Source organism: Ochotona princeps, chromosome 2 (assembly GCF_030435755.1).
Source record: "Ochotona princeps isolate mOchPri1 chromosome 2, mOchPri1.hap1, whole genome shotgun sequence".
Taxonomy (NCBI): Eukaryota; Metazoa; Chordata; class Mammalia; order Lagomorpha; family Ochotonidae; genus Ochotona; species Ochotona princeps.
The window spans coordinates 83,135,101-83,150,292 of record NC_080833.1 but is presented as its reverse complement, the minus strand read 5'-3'; the positions used below and the strand labels follow the sequence as shown (position 1 = coordinate 83,150,292).

The 15,192-nt window shown below is 36.9% G+C and overlaps 1 protein-coding gene and 1 pseudogene across 1 annotated transcript in view; one reads left to right on the top strand and one right to left on the bottom strand.

Moving 5' to 3' along the window:
* The window catches only part of DPYD (dihydropyrimidine dehydrogenase), an 873,733-nt gene that overhangs the window by 295,687 nt on the left and 562,854 nt on the right, over nt 1–15,192 (top strand). The gene's annotated exons all lie outside the window — the stretch shown is intronic.
* On the bottom strand, nt 700–1,154 carry LOC131479603 (large ribosomal subunit protein eL27-like; annotated as a pseudogene).

The following is a 15,192-nucleotide window of genomic DNA, read 5'->3' as shown; positions in this document are numbered from 1 at the left end:
GATAAGCCAGTTTGGTGGTGAAGTGGGCTAATCCTGTGTCAACATCCCGGGTGCCAGATCTATTCCCAGCTGCTATAGTTCCATCTTATGTTCAGTGTAGCTTTTTGCTAAGGGCCTGGGAATGCAGCGGAGAATGGCCTGTGGTCTGGGGCTCTTGTGCACACATGGCAGACCTGGAAGAAACTCCTGGCTACCAGCTTCAGGGCAACTCAGATCTAACCATTGCAGTCATCTGGGGGATTGAACCAGTGGATGCAACATCTCTGTTTCTCTCTATCTGTAACCCTGACTTTCAAGTCAAAGAAATCCTAAAAAAAAAAATGATGATTGTTAAGTTCTCTGGAGTGAAGTTGCTGATGGGCAAAGCTGTATATGGTTGCATTTGGAGATTTAACCTGAAAGGAAAGACTGAAAGACTTGCTAAAGGCACTATTGTAATAATATGGGAAAAACAGTGAGGAATAGGGAACAGGGAAGGTGGGAGGGGAAATCCCTGAGCCTACGGAACTGTATCATGGAAAATTAAAATAAAAAAAAAGACTTTGCCTTAAATTTTATTTAGAATTTTCAATTTAAACAGTGAAGGAACTGAAGAATATAATTCTGGAGGAAGTAAACCAAAGAAAGAAACACCTAGAAATTAATTTCTAGTTTTTATCAAGTAGTGAGAAAAAAACAGAAATGTCCTAAGTCTTAAGGTTATTTTTGCTTGTTTTGTTGTTTTTTAAAGTCTTTAATGAGTGAAGCAGAAAATATTGAAAACGGCAGCTTCTGGAAGAACCACTTATTCTTGTGGGTCTTGTACCTCTCCTCAGGTTTGACCTTGCCTTGAGCCAGGCCATGCTTTACAGAGCAGGGTCTCTGAAAGCATCCCTGTTGAGCATAGTTTTGTCCAAGAGAATATCCGCAGAGGACCTTGTGGGTGTGAGGTGGTTGTAGTTATAAACCTTCACAAACGACGTGACCGTGGACTGCGAGGTGATCTTGCCCATGGCGGTCGTCAGTTTTCGGGGTTAGTGGTCAATGCCAGCCACCATAGCATGGCTGTAGGGGCAATCTGAGATGCCATCATTGGTATTATTCATGAGGATAACTTGGTTTCCTCTGTCACATCTGGTTACAATGAACACCACCTTTTTGGGTTTCATGAACTTGTGTATTTCCATGGCCACCACTTGGGCCTACAGCCTAAGGTTATTTTTAAAATTAGTTTATTAAGGCTTTCTTTTTCAGAATGCCAGTCCTAAGGCAAACTTATGCTTGTGGTATATGTTGGATTGCCAGAAACCCAAAAGCAACAGAATTTGTTAAATGTCACAAGCCAAAGAAAAAAGAACAAGAAAAAAGAGTGGAAACAACACTAAAATCTGCAAACCTGGAAAGCAGATGGTCCCAGCATGCTGAAGCAGACCAGGAAAGTACAGACTGTGTGCTGCTGGACCTGCTTCAAGTGTCAGCCTTCAGAGGACCAGGAGGGAAGACAAGGCTGAAACGTGAGCAACCCTCAAGTGTCTGCTGAAACGCAGCTGGATCACCTGCCTTTCTGAGTGACCTCGGATAATGTGGGGACCCTTGCTCAATGCAGAGAAAGAATCCAGTTTCTGTAAGGGAGGATACATGGTGGTAGAAAACTCTGTTGAATAGCAGGAGATAAAGTGTGTTTTTGCATACTACAAATTCTTTTATGCGGCTTTTCTCACTTGGTTCCAGAACAACTGCTATATAGGTAGATAGGACAGTATGACAGTTGGGCATGGTCATTTACTGCATATTTTTTTAAGACTTGTAAAAGAATCAATAGCTACTAGAAAATGGTGCATTTAGGTTTATAATAAAAGTGGAAATTTGACAAATTCAGAACACAAGGGATCCTGCTTTTGGAATAGTCCTTATAATCTTAGCCTTCATTCTTGTGGAGGAAACGATGATGTTTTTAAATAATTGCTTCATAAATAATGAAATGAAGAACCCATGTTTCATTTTAATGTCCCAGGCATGATGATTTCTTCTTATCCTTATTTTTAACCCAGTGATAACTACCTGATGGGGGAAAGAATAAAATACACAGAACTTGAAGTCATTATCACCAATAATGAGCTCACAAAAATTTTATATCAAGTGATTTATACCACTTTTGTGAATTTTTAAACCTGTTTTTGAGGGAGAATGAGTATGCCAGTATTTTGTATGGTTTTGTTTTAATTTATGCTAAGTTGCTTGTGCGTCAAAGAGACTCTTTTTAAATATTTTGATTTCTAATACAAAGTCACCATAATTTTATTTTTCCTGTCGAAGATAAATTTTAAAAATCAACTTGATGAGGCAAAAATGAAACAAAAGAAAGCTATAAAATTGCATGAGAGACAACTTGTAGCACTTTGGATCTGGGGCACTGGATGTGTTTCAGCAGGTACTGAGGAAACTTGCAGAAGCATCTGTGGGCTGAGACAGCAGTCACAAATGTGCCTTGCTCTATTTGAAACTTAACTGAGTGGCAGAGTTAAGCTTCAGTACATCATGTGTTAGCCTAAAGAAAAGAAATGCATATTTATTTCTGTGAAAAAAAAAATCAGTGCTGTAATTTTGAAAATCAAATGCCAAATACTTCATTGTGGGATTAAATAGCATTTTGTTTATATTCAAAATGATGTATCAGAAATTGCCAAGATTACATTTTATTTCATTTTAGTTGTTTGACTGTGAGGGAACTTCAAAAAGTTCATGGAAAATGGAATTAAGAGTCTTTGTATATTCGCAAATAGATGGAGGAATTCCATCTAAATCTAAATGAGGATAAATTGGACTGAGTCTATAATCAGGCAAGGAAAGACATTTAAATAGGAAAGTTCAGGCGAGTTTATTTTTTATTTTTTTTTATTGATTACATTGCATTATGTGACACATTTTTATAGGCACTGGGATTCTCCCCACCCCTCCGCAAACCCTCCCCCCATGGTGAATTCCTCCACCTTGCTGCATTACCATAGTTCCAATTCAGTTGAGATTCTTTCATTGGAGATATTTACCAAGCATAAAGTTCGGCATCTTGTCCTGGTAAGTTCAATGGTTTCTTGGTGAGACCATCTCTGGTCTGAAGGTAGAGCCGGCAGAGTATCATCCCAATCAATTAAAAGCCCCAACATAATATTTACAACAGTTTACAACATTATGGTATTAATTGACATGGTATTGATTAACCAATATGTTAATAGGAAAATGCAGGTTCTCAACTACATCCTGTGACTTCTTGATAGACATTTCCATTTTGGTTTATATTCAACCGGGTTCTAAACACCTTAAAATGGCTATAGATTGCTATTCAGCTGTCTTGTGTCCTTTTTTTTTTTTTTTTTAGTATTTAGCTGTTTATAGTGTTTAAGCATGATTTTGCTGAACTTAGTTGTTTTTTTGGGTGGTCTGAACTGGCTTATAGCTCTAACAAGACATGTGTCAACAGTTTAGGTGCAGAACATTTTTAGGAGGGGTGTGCAGAGAAATCCCCAATACCCCAGTGAGGAGTAACTAATCTTTGTGTCCCACCTGGTGAGGTATGAGTAAATCCACGCTGGCCATTTCCTGTCTGATTCTGTGCTTTCCTTGTTGTTGTTTATCTATTCTAGATTTTTTTTTTGTTTGTATGTTTGCTTATTTGTTTTGAGGGGTTCCTGTAGTGATCCCGATGGTCATTTTGAGAGAGGGTGGGGACCCAGAGCTGGAACCAGGCAAGGACCAGAGAAAGCTCCCCACCCTGGTCCCGGAGGAAGTTTATTATTCTTCTGTTTCTGTGGACCGCTCAGGGCTCCTGGTTTTCATTCCGATGACGCTGGTTCCTGCACGGCAGAGTTTGGACTTCTTCCATCCCCTGTGGAAGCTCCAGATGTTAGTGGGGTGACCTCAGAGTTCTCAGCCTCCAAAGGCACTCCAGTTCCCCGTGGTCTCCTTGGCAGTTGGGATATAGTCCTAGTTGCTCGTGTTGACAGTCGGTGGTGAGGATCTGGGAGTCTTCAGGGTTGGGATACGAGCCTCCTCCTGTCCACCTGCTCCACTCTGCAGTACCCTCCCTTCCCCATGCACATGACCTCCTGTTAAGAGGCTGTCAGGATCGCTCCCGATTCCCCTCTTATGCCTTTGTAGTTTTACTATTGTCTAGAGCCAACTCAAGTCTGTTCTCTATGAGTTTCCAGATTTGATCCTGACAGGGTATATTTCATGTCTTCCTCACACTTTTTAGGGAGATGGAAGATTTCTTTGCATTCCCTCCCCATTACGGAGTAACATAGGGGATTAAGAGTGTTTGGGGTTTTACAGTTCTTTCATGTAGATCATAAGCAGTCTGACAATAAATGTTGATTTATAGATTATATTGCATTATCTTATTGCATTGGATACAGGCTGTTAGAGATTGCAACAATATTACAATATACAGGTATTATTTTCCAGATTGATCTCTTTTCATCTCAAATTAAGGCAAACATGTGGTATTTAACCTTTTGGGATTGGTTCATTTCTCTTAGCATAATGGATTCCAGTTGGGCCCATTGGCCACAAAAAAACTGCATTTCGTTTTTTTTTAATAGCTGAGTAGTATTCCATGGAGTAGATGAACCATAGCTTTCTTATCCAGTCTTCTGTTGATGGGCATTTCAGTTGCTTCCAAGTTTTTGGGTGCTGCTATAAACATAGGGGTGCATGTTGGTTTCTTGTGTAGCAGGTGTTTTGGATATATTCCTAGGAGTGCTATTGCTGGATCATATGGTATGCTGATTTTCAGTTGTTTGAGTATTCTCCATAGTGATTTCCATAGAGGCTGTACCAACCTGCAGCCCCACCAGCAGTGGAGTAGGGTTCCCTTTTCCCCACATCCTTGCCAGCAAGTGTTGTTGGTGGTTTTTTTGTATGTGAGCCATCCTTGCTGGCGTTAGGTGGTATCTCATTGTTGTCTTCATTTGGATTTCCCTTATTGCCAAGGAACTTGAGCATTTTTTCATATGTTTGTTTGCCATTTGGGTTTGTTCCTTTGTGAAACCTCTGCCCATTTCCTGTGCCCGTTTCTTGAGTAGTTTGTTTGTTTTGGTGTTTTGGTTGTTCTGGAGATCTTTGTATATTCTGGAGATTAGCCCTCTATCACCTACATAGTGTGCAAAGATCTTCTCCCATTCTGTAGGTTGCTTTTTTGCTTTGTTGATTGTTTCTCTTGCTGTGCAGAAGCTTCTTAGTTTGATAAGATCCCATTTGTTTATTTTGGTCTTGATTGCTAGTGCTTTTGGTGTCCTTTTTAGGAAGTCAGGGCCTACACCTAAATCTTGCAGTGTATTTCCAACATTTTCTTCCAAAAGTTTGAAAGTTTCTGGATGTAGGTTTAAGTCTTTTATCCATTTAGATTTGATCTTAGTGTATGGTGAGAGGTATGGGTCTATCTTCTTGTTTCTACAGGCTATTATCCAGGTGTCCCAACAGCATTTATTGAAGAGAGCTTCCCATTTGCTTGGATTGTCGTCTGTCTTTTTGTCAAAGATTAATTGGCTGTATCTATGTGGGTTTTCTTCTGTTGTTTCTGTTCTGTTCCATTGATCCTCCTCTCTATCTTTGTGCCAGTACCAGACTGTTTTAATAACCACTGCCCTATAGTATGTCTAGAGTTCCGGGACTGTGATTTCCCCTGTTAAGTTCCTATTCTTCAGAATGGTTCTGGCTATTCGTGTTTTTTTGTGTTTTCAGATGAGCCTTTGTATCATTTTTTCCAGATCAATGAAGAATGTTTTGGGTAACTTGATTGGGATTGCATTGAATGTATAAATTGCTTTTGGTAGTATAGACATTTTAATGATATTAATTTTGCCTATCCAGGAGCATGGGATGTAGCTCCATCTTTTGAGGTCTTGTTCAATTTCTTTTTTAAGTGTTTTGTAATTTTCTTCAAAAAGGTCTCCTACTCTTTTGGTTAAATTTATTCCTAGATACTTCATACTTTTCTCTGTTATTTTGAATGGTAACTTGCTGGTTAGATCTTCTTCCATCTTGGGGCTGTTTGCATATACTATGTCTGTTGATTTTTGTTCATTAATTTTGTACCCTGCCACTCTACCAAATTCTCGTATGAGTTCTAGGAGTCTCTGTATTGAGTCTCTTGGTTCTTCTATGTAAAGGATCATGTCATCTGCGAAAAGTGAAAACTTGAGTTTTTCATTTCCAATTTGAGTTTAGTAATAGTAGATAAGATGGTGTCCATTGCAATACAGAGATTTGAAAGAAGAGAATGGGTTTCAGAATTCCAGTCCATTATGGTATGACATATGCCTAGGATGCATGCTTAAAGGTAATAGTAGATTGTTCATGAACATAGAAGACAAGTAAATTGTTGTGTGTTACATCTGTGAGGTTAAGTTTGTGGAGTTTAGATCTGTCCCAGTGGCAGTGGAGAGGCAAGATTCACCATCAGTGTGCTACCTTGAGATTGAACATCACCAACACAAAACCATAGCATGCTCTTTCTTTGTCCCTTCTAAGACCTGAATGGAATTATCTCACAGTGCTGCTCATTTAGCATTTCTTATTTGCTCCACATTCCTCAGATCTTGAGAGAAAAAGTCTCTTTGAAAACTTCAAATAATTTTTATTATCAATATTCTGAGAAGAGGTCATTTCCATATGTGCAGCTGTTAGTACTACACCTTAATGGGAGAACTTTCTTTTTCTAATCACTGATGATATTAATTCATAATGATGACATAAAATATTTATAAAGCATTTCCCTTTTGTTCAATGGCATGATGATCTGCAGTTCATTAATTCATTGACAGGTCAAATTTTGAAGTGAATATTGACTCTGAGTTCCTATAGTTCAGGATTTGTTAGTCAAAAAGGATGAACAATAAGAGATTGCATCTTTGAAGAGAATGTCAGTGCTGGCTGAAATTATGTTTTTCAGCATTTATTTCATTGAGCTGTTTTTAAAGCAGTGTAAGAATCTACTTAATCGGGCCCAGTGCAATGTCCTAGCAGCTAAAGTCCTGGCCTTGAACGCGCCAGGATCCCATATGGGTGCTGGTTGTAATCCTGACAACTCCACTTCCCATCCTGCTCCCTGATTGTGGCCTGGGAAAGCAGTCGAGGATGGCCCAAAGCCTTGGGACCCTGTACCCACGTGGGAGACCTGGAGGAAGTTCCTGGATCCTGGCTTCGGATCCACACAGCACCGGCCATGGCGGTCACTTGGAAGTGAATCATTGGACTGAAGATCTTTCTCTCTGTCTCTCCTCCTCTCAGTATATTTGATTTTGCAATAAAAATAAATAAATCTTAAGAAAAATCCACTTTGTTTCAGTTGTCTTCAGGATATTTAGAGGTGATCTTGATGACTAATAATCTGTAGAAGTTGATCTATTGTTTTCAGATTTTCTTTGAGTAGTGACTGAGAAACACTTTACAGTTTTTTCTAATTTTATCCCATTTTCTTCGCTAAAGAGAACGGGCTTAAAAACACAGCAGGGGCATACATTATCTTACGCAGCCATTTGAAATGATATTAATACCTTAAGTCAAAGTTTTAAAATATGTTTTTGCATCTGTGTTCTAGAATTTGATGGGTTAGATAAATTCATGGGAACAGTGTTACATTATAAATTTATTATAGTTGTGGATCTAATTTTGAGTGGCTATTAGGTCTGGATTTATTTGGTATTCCAGGATTATTGCTTTACTTAACCTGGGATACAATAATCTGGAACTCAGAAAATATAACACCACTTAGGAATTTTTGCTGCTGGATGCATTACACCACAGAAAGTTTCACATTTCTAAAATACAAGCAATAAGTGCTGTGGGGTCAGGGACCAACCAGTGAATGAAAGTCAGAACTCAAAATGAAATGCCTTTTCTGTTTAACACTGGGCACTGATAGAAACTGATAATGTTTGATTAATGAACGGCAGCCTTGCAGCAGGTGAAAACATCTGCAAGAAGTGATTTATTATTTCAAAGGTATTGGAAGCTTGTGGTATCTTACCGATTTAAGTATGTGTGCCTGAACAAAATAAATGAGATGCAACATGTGAAAAATGAAAACACATTACTTGTAAAGGATGTGTCACATGCAGGGTATTTTTGTGCAAGTACACTTTGTCATGGGGATTTTTAATGCTGTTCTGAATACAAATCATTTAGCTGGTTCATAAAATCGCCTCAGTTGGAATTCTTACATCTATCATCCAAGACATAAATGAGGGTTAAACTTAATGTGGTGTAACATCTCTTAAATGCTCAAATTTTGTGTCATATACAACTATTAAAATTGCACATATGTTTTATGTATAAAGATGAATAAATTGTAGATACTTAAAACAACAGTGCCCAAATGGGGAAAAAAAAGATTTGAGGTCTTAATTGAACACTCATCAAATGTGCAGGGATGTCTTTACACTGCAAATATTATGGCCAGATATTTGCATATTATTGCATAATGTCTGAGTAATTTTCAATAAGATGGTGTGTTACATGGGATGGAATATAGTGAGTGACAGCAGTGCTGTTTTATGTGGTACTATTCATGTGTGCATGTATACCTTGAATTTTCCACTATGATCGGCAAAAATCATACATTATAAATAAAGGTAATTGTCATGCATTTTCCAAAGTTTGTACAACATTGAATTTAAAAAAAAATTTAAATTTTGGAACATAAATTTTGAAATCCGTGCAGAATTTTGGTTAACACACATTTTCCCGGAAATTTTAGATAACCAGTGGCAGGAAAAGAGAACTATCAAAACTCTTTCAAATTACCAGTATCCTGATAATTTTCACAATGGATATGGGAAACAATGTGGAGATCCACACAGAGCAATTCGCAGGAGCTTTGTGCCACAAGGAGTGCTAGTCCCTTCTTTTATGGTTTGTGGGATACTGCTACATGTTTAACTCATCTTTGAAAGACACTTTTGCAGTATGGGATGTTAAAGATTAGCATGCTGCTCTTTAGATCAAGAATATTTAATGATAGATGCCACTATCATAAATTATATGTTAATTTTCAAAATATGAGACATTATCATTGCGTACATACCTGCTAATAAATTAGAAAATGCATTATCAAGGATTACATTACTTTTTACTATTGTGGCATTAGGACTAAACATACAGTTAGACCTAAGAAATGACTTGTTGAATGAATTAATGAATTAAGAGATTAAGAAAGGTAATATTGCTTATAGTGATTGAATTTGTTCATCTAACTGAGACTTAGAGTACTGGTGCCTGGCTGCATGTGGAAATAAATGGTAAATGGTAAAGAGAATAGATTTTGTCCCTGGTCTCAAGGAACTGCCAGGAGAGAGAGAGAGAAAGATAGAGAGGAGAGAGACGGAGACACAGAGAGAAAGATATCTTACATATATCATACCTTTTACAAGGAAATGTTTCGAAAAGTTATCGGAAGCAGAGGTGTGCAGTGCTTTAAGTCTGCATTCTGGGGGTTTCTCCCCTGCATGGAAGAGAGAGGACATATTGTCCAAGCTGAGACTATAGGGAACAAAGACTAGGCAGTGACTAGAGAGCTGGGTAGCTAAGCTATCAAAGCAGCCACTATCATCTCAGTGAAGGTAATAATAGAAATAGAAGGAAGATTGTTAAGGGCAAGGAATGATGATACAGCTACTACTCCACTGAGTTAAATAGGTGTCTGCCTCATCTTTTATCTCAACCTTTCATTAGTTTTTAATTTCTTCATTTTATCCCAGAGTGTTCATGGCCTAAAAGTAAGAGGATCACCCATCATTACTTTTTAGAGCTTCATATTAGTTTGTTCTGGGTGGTTCTGTAGTTGTGCCGCACATATAATGAACTGGACTTACATGCAGTAAGTCAGTTGATGGCTTAGTGTGCACTGATGTGCCCAAGATGGACTTCTTGGTTAACTTAGAACTCAAGAGCAAAAACATTCATTCTCCCCTGCCCCACCTCTCTCTTCTCTTGCTTTCCTCTCTGATCTCTTTCTTCACTTTTGTCACTTGAAGTCTGAGTTCCTCATCCTCAGGAAAGTTAGCCCCAGGCTGTTCACAAGGTGTTCCATGAATGAATAACACCGATAAATATTGCACCCAAGACTTGAAAGTCACACTGTGTTATTCTGATCTCATTTTGTTGACTAAAACAAGGCACAGAGCAATCCCACACTTATTAAACATAATAGAGTCTATATCTTAAAGAGAGGAATAGCAAAGTCTTCTTCAGAGGGGCATTTATCATAAGATGTCAGGGATTTTGTTGCCTGTATTTGTAAGCCATCTGCTGTGCAGATTACACTTCATCTTAAGGTCTGAGAAAAATGCAGATTTTTTTCCAGGTGATTTCTCTTACATTGTTGCAGGAAGCTCTTGATCTGATTTGGAGCAGGTCCAGCCATCAAGGACACATGAGAGTAAACCAGTTGATGGGAGATCTTTCTGTCTTTCCTTCTCTCCTTGTTTCTCTAATTCTGACTTTCCAGTAAAACTAAAAATACATACATTTTAAACAAATAATGAAGAAAATAATTCTGAAGCCACAGTGCCATGCCTGAGCCTGAATTCAGTGTGTCAGTAAGCAAGTAGCTTTGTAATTCTGTGTCTTTTTAATTTTAAAACCGAATAATAATGAAGCTTTCCTCATGGGATCATTGAAAACATTAAATGAATTGGAACAGAGAAAATTAGTGTAGTAGCTTGTGGCATCAAACAAATGTTTAACATATGCTAGATCTTATTATAACTTATCTTCAACATTTAATAATAAATAATAGAGTATCCCTTTATGATAAAAAACCTGTGTCATCCTTAGCTCTTATCCCATTTCTACCTGTTTTCTGTTATTTTATTTATTTATAAAGGGATCCCTTCCAGTAATTGCATTCTAACTCATCCTCAAAATACTAATTATGACCTTAATGATATAATGAAAAGTAATTTATTCCCAAAATATCTGGCTTCAATCAAACATATGACACAATCTCTCTTGAAGTATTCCTCCCAGAAATAACAAATTGCCTGGATGTTACAGCTCTCTAATTTCTTTTCCTCTTATGATGACATAGTTGACAGTACTGGGTTTACTTTTGCCTCAGTTTTAAATCAGTTTGACTATGGTGCTGCAGGTACTTTCTCAGCTCCAGACTGATTTCCAGTCCTACGAAGATTAGTTTTTTGCGGATGATCCTTGCTCCTTGATTGGATTCAGGTTGCATATCACTTTCTAAATCCTTTGCCACGGAGATAGTGAAGCAATTTGTGCATTGTTAGTCTGGCAGACAATATGACTTTGGTCTCTCACAACAGAATATACTGATAGTTTCAAACTGTCACTTTCTAATACCTGTAAATTAGAGACCCGATATTCAAAGACCTAATCTTGACTACAGCATTCTTCTTAATGGAAACTCTCTGTGTTTCTATAAGGCTTTAGTCAATATGGAAGAAACACCTGATTTGTTGGTAACCACCAGATTGGAAATAAGAATATGGCTGAGAGGAAATAATTTAGTCATCAATAATTGGCAAAACATTGGGTATATAAAGAAGAACTTCAAATACATAATAATTTTATGCATCTTAATTCTTAGAGGAATTTGAATGTTTATTCTTCCCATAAGTACTTAAAAATAAAATTACGTAAGAGATTCTGATAACAAGCCAGAGTAGTTGGAGAGAACTTGTTCCTAGCTGAGTCTTAGCTAGATCAAAATAATTATAAAGATGTGGCATTGTTTAATGAAATTATGGCCAATGTTGTTTTATTCCATTTTGTAATGTGCAATTTTTAAAAGATTTATTTATTTTTATTGAAAAGCAAGATATACAGACAGAAAGAGAGACAGAGGAGTATCTTTCATCTGATGATTCACTCCCCAAATGGCTGCAACTGCCAGGGCTGTGCCAATCCAAAGCCAGAATCCCGGAGCCTCCTCTGGGTCTCCCATGCAGATCCAGGGTCCCAAGGCTCTGTGCTGTCCTGTACTGCCTTCCCAGGCAGCAAGGAAGGAGCTGGATGTGAAGCAGGGCCATTGGAATTAGAACCTGTGCCCATATGGGATCCTGGCTAGGATTTTAGCCACTAGGCTACAATGTTGGGCCTATAGTGTCCAATGTTTTAAAATGTGTGATTGAGGAAGAAAAGTTATTTGCTTTTAATAAGACATCCATGCAGTATGAATACATATTATTTGGATTAGAACATTTTATCAGTTTTAACTTTAAAAATTTTCATCATCCCTGTTCAAGTGGTATCTTAGGTCTAAGAAATTTCCCTTTCATTTATAATGCATAAATATTTGAATGACATACTTAACTCCCTAAGTTTACTCACCAAGTATAATTTGTTGTCATTGTTTAACATCAAATATAACAATATTTAGGAAAAAATGTATTAGTTGTCATAGAATTAAGAATAATACATGTGACCTTAATTTTCTTTGTGAAAAGGACATTGACATTTTGTAAATGTTTAGAAGTCAGGTTTCTTTACTCATTGAACACAAGAACAAAAATATCAAAAAAAGTCCAATTCATTTTTGGTAAAGTCAAGATATCCATATAACTAGTGCATTCCAAGGTAGTTTAAGAGATGCCAGAAGCTGCAGAGAACAAGTGAAGTAGAGCCCCAGGAAGTGGCACATCTCCGGTTATACAATACTTTGTTCTTTTTTTTCAAAGGAATGAGTGTTAGAACTCAGATGAGCAGTCCTGGTTGGTAAGAATAAACAAAACCACCAATTTTTCTGAATTTGATTTTGTGTAGAAAGAACAGTTTATTTGGAAGTATTCAGGGGATTCAACAAAAATAAGCCGTATTTGCAGGAAAGCAACCTATGTTGTGGCAGCAAAAATGGCACACTCCAAGAAAAAAAAATATAGCAATGAGCAATATAAAAATAATGATCACCATTTTGATTTTCATTTATAATAAGAAAATTTATTTTAACAAAATAGCAACTTTAGTGTAACATCATCACAAACCACCAAGGTGAAGTTCCAGAATAATGCCAGAGACAGTAGAAAGTAGAAATTAATTTGACAGAACATGAGAAGGATGTAGTCTTTTGGTTACATTATAGCAACTAAAATAAGGACAAAGCAGTAGAGGCATAATAATGGAGATTGCAAAGTTGTCCTCAACTGCTTTTCCAGGTCACAAGCCAGGAGTTGGATGCGAACATGAACCCCCACCCATATGGGATCCTGGCATGTCCAAGGAGAGGACTATAGTCACTAGCCTAGCTCCCTGTTTTTAGTTTTAAAGGCAACATATTTTAGATTTGCATTTTGTTTTTTAAAAAGGCTTACTATTTCACATAATAATAAGTTTTAATTAAAAAAATTTTTAAGTAGCAGATGCAACAATGAAAGGAAATTGCCACATTGCAACCTTTTTATGCTACTTTTGAAGTATGTGAAATATGACATATTCCAAAAAGTAATTTTAAAATATTTGCCTTTAAACACAGCTTGTAGACCTCACTTTGTAATATATTTCCATCTGAAACAGTTGTCACAAGTGGTGATTAGAGAAGTATAAATATTTTTAACATAACTTTTTAAAAGTTATATAAAATTTCATGTTATTTTATTTATGTATATGTATACATATATATGTTTCCTTTTCCAGTCCTCTCCCCTTTAGAGATATAGAGGATGAGTAAGTATCTAGCAATTATATTTTCTGTTACCAGCAACAAACTCCTCTGCAAAATGCCACTGCGAAGGATGACTCAGAAAATAGAGAAATGAAATGTTGCCAGGCTTTATGCGACCTGGAAAATATTAGAAGTATAAGTAAAGTTTTTTATTGCTTAATAATCAGTAATCTTTCATATCTGGTCTTTTTGTTTCTGCTGTTGCATATTTCTCAGTGAAGTCTTCAGTTGGATGGCTTTGTACCAGATTCCAATCAAGTTTTCTATGTCTCATTGTACATTGTGTTTGAATTGTTTACAAATCAGGACCTAGAATAGTCATTTCTTATCCATACAGGGAACTGTGTCTAAAGGAATGATCATTTGATTTATCACCAGTGCAACCCTGGGACAGAAAGGCTTAAGTGGTACGTTATATCTCTTACGGTTGGAAACTCATACCCTTCATCTAAAACAGTGGAACTTAGAGGCACTTTTGAAATTAAATAGATCTGTCTGAAGTGTGCAAAACCTGCTCAACATTTTATCCTAGAAGATCCATTCCTTAAGTTATTTCAGGCAATAACAAATACGATATTAAACTAAGTTCCAGTTAAGAGCCTTAAGCAACAGGATCAAACATGAACCACATGTTTTCTTCTATTTTTTTATTGGCCTCCACCACTTTTGGGTACAAGTGACCCTTTTTTCACTCACTTGTTGTGATAACTTTTCTACAGCTACTAAGGAAGCCCTTATGCTGGTCAAACCATGCTGCAGTTTCTAAGCTGTTAAATACAGAATCTGTTGATCTTTAATAGGAAAGTAAATTTGTAAATAAAAATGTTTGCATTAAATCCTGGGAGCATTTCTAAAGACAAAGTTAAAAATATTTTCTGAGTTAGTTAGGAGGCAAAGACACACACGTACACGCATTAACTCAGAGAGATAGACAGATACAGAGACAAATAGCAGAGACCACCAATCAACAGGTAATTCTGCAAATGTCCGAAGTGGATTTCGTCAGGCTAAAGACAAGCTTTAGGAATTCAATCCAGGGCTCCCACATGGGTGACAGAAAGCAACTACTGGAACAATTTCTGCTGCTTACAAGGATCTTTGTCACCAGGAAACTCAAGTTAAATGTTGGAATCAACTACTAAATCAAATACAATGTCTGAAATGGGATGTGGGCATCTTAATCATTAAATTGATCATCTATATGTAAAAGTATGAGTTGAAAATGCAACAAGCAGGCTTGGAAAATTCCTTTGTTCTTGGTTAAAATGTTTTTCCGAAAAATGAATTCAAGAATTTATGCTTTTTAAAATGTTAGTGTGTAACTTGACCTAATATATATTTAAATATTTTGAAGATTTCTTAGTTTTATATACACACTAGATACATTGGTTAACTCAGTTAATCCATTCTGATAGCTAACTTCTTATCTGAGATGTGGTAAATGGTACAGTTTCTGCCCCTGTGTTTTTCAACTTTGGTAGAAAAATGCTAGCTTTCACAAAATGGTGTTGACCTTTTCAGAATCACTCAGA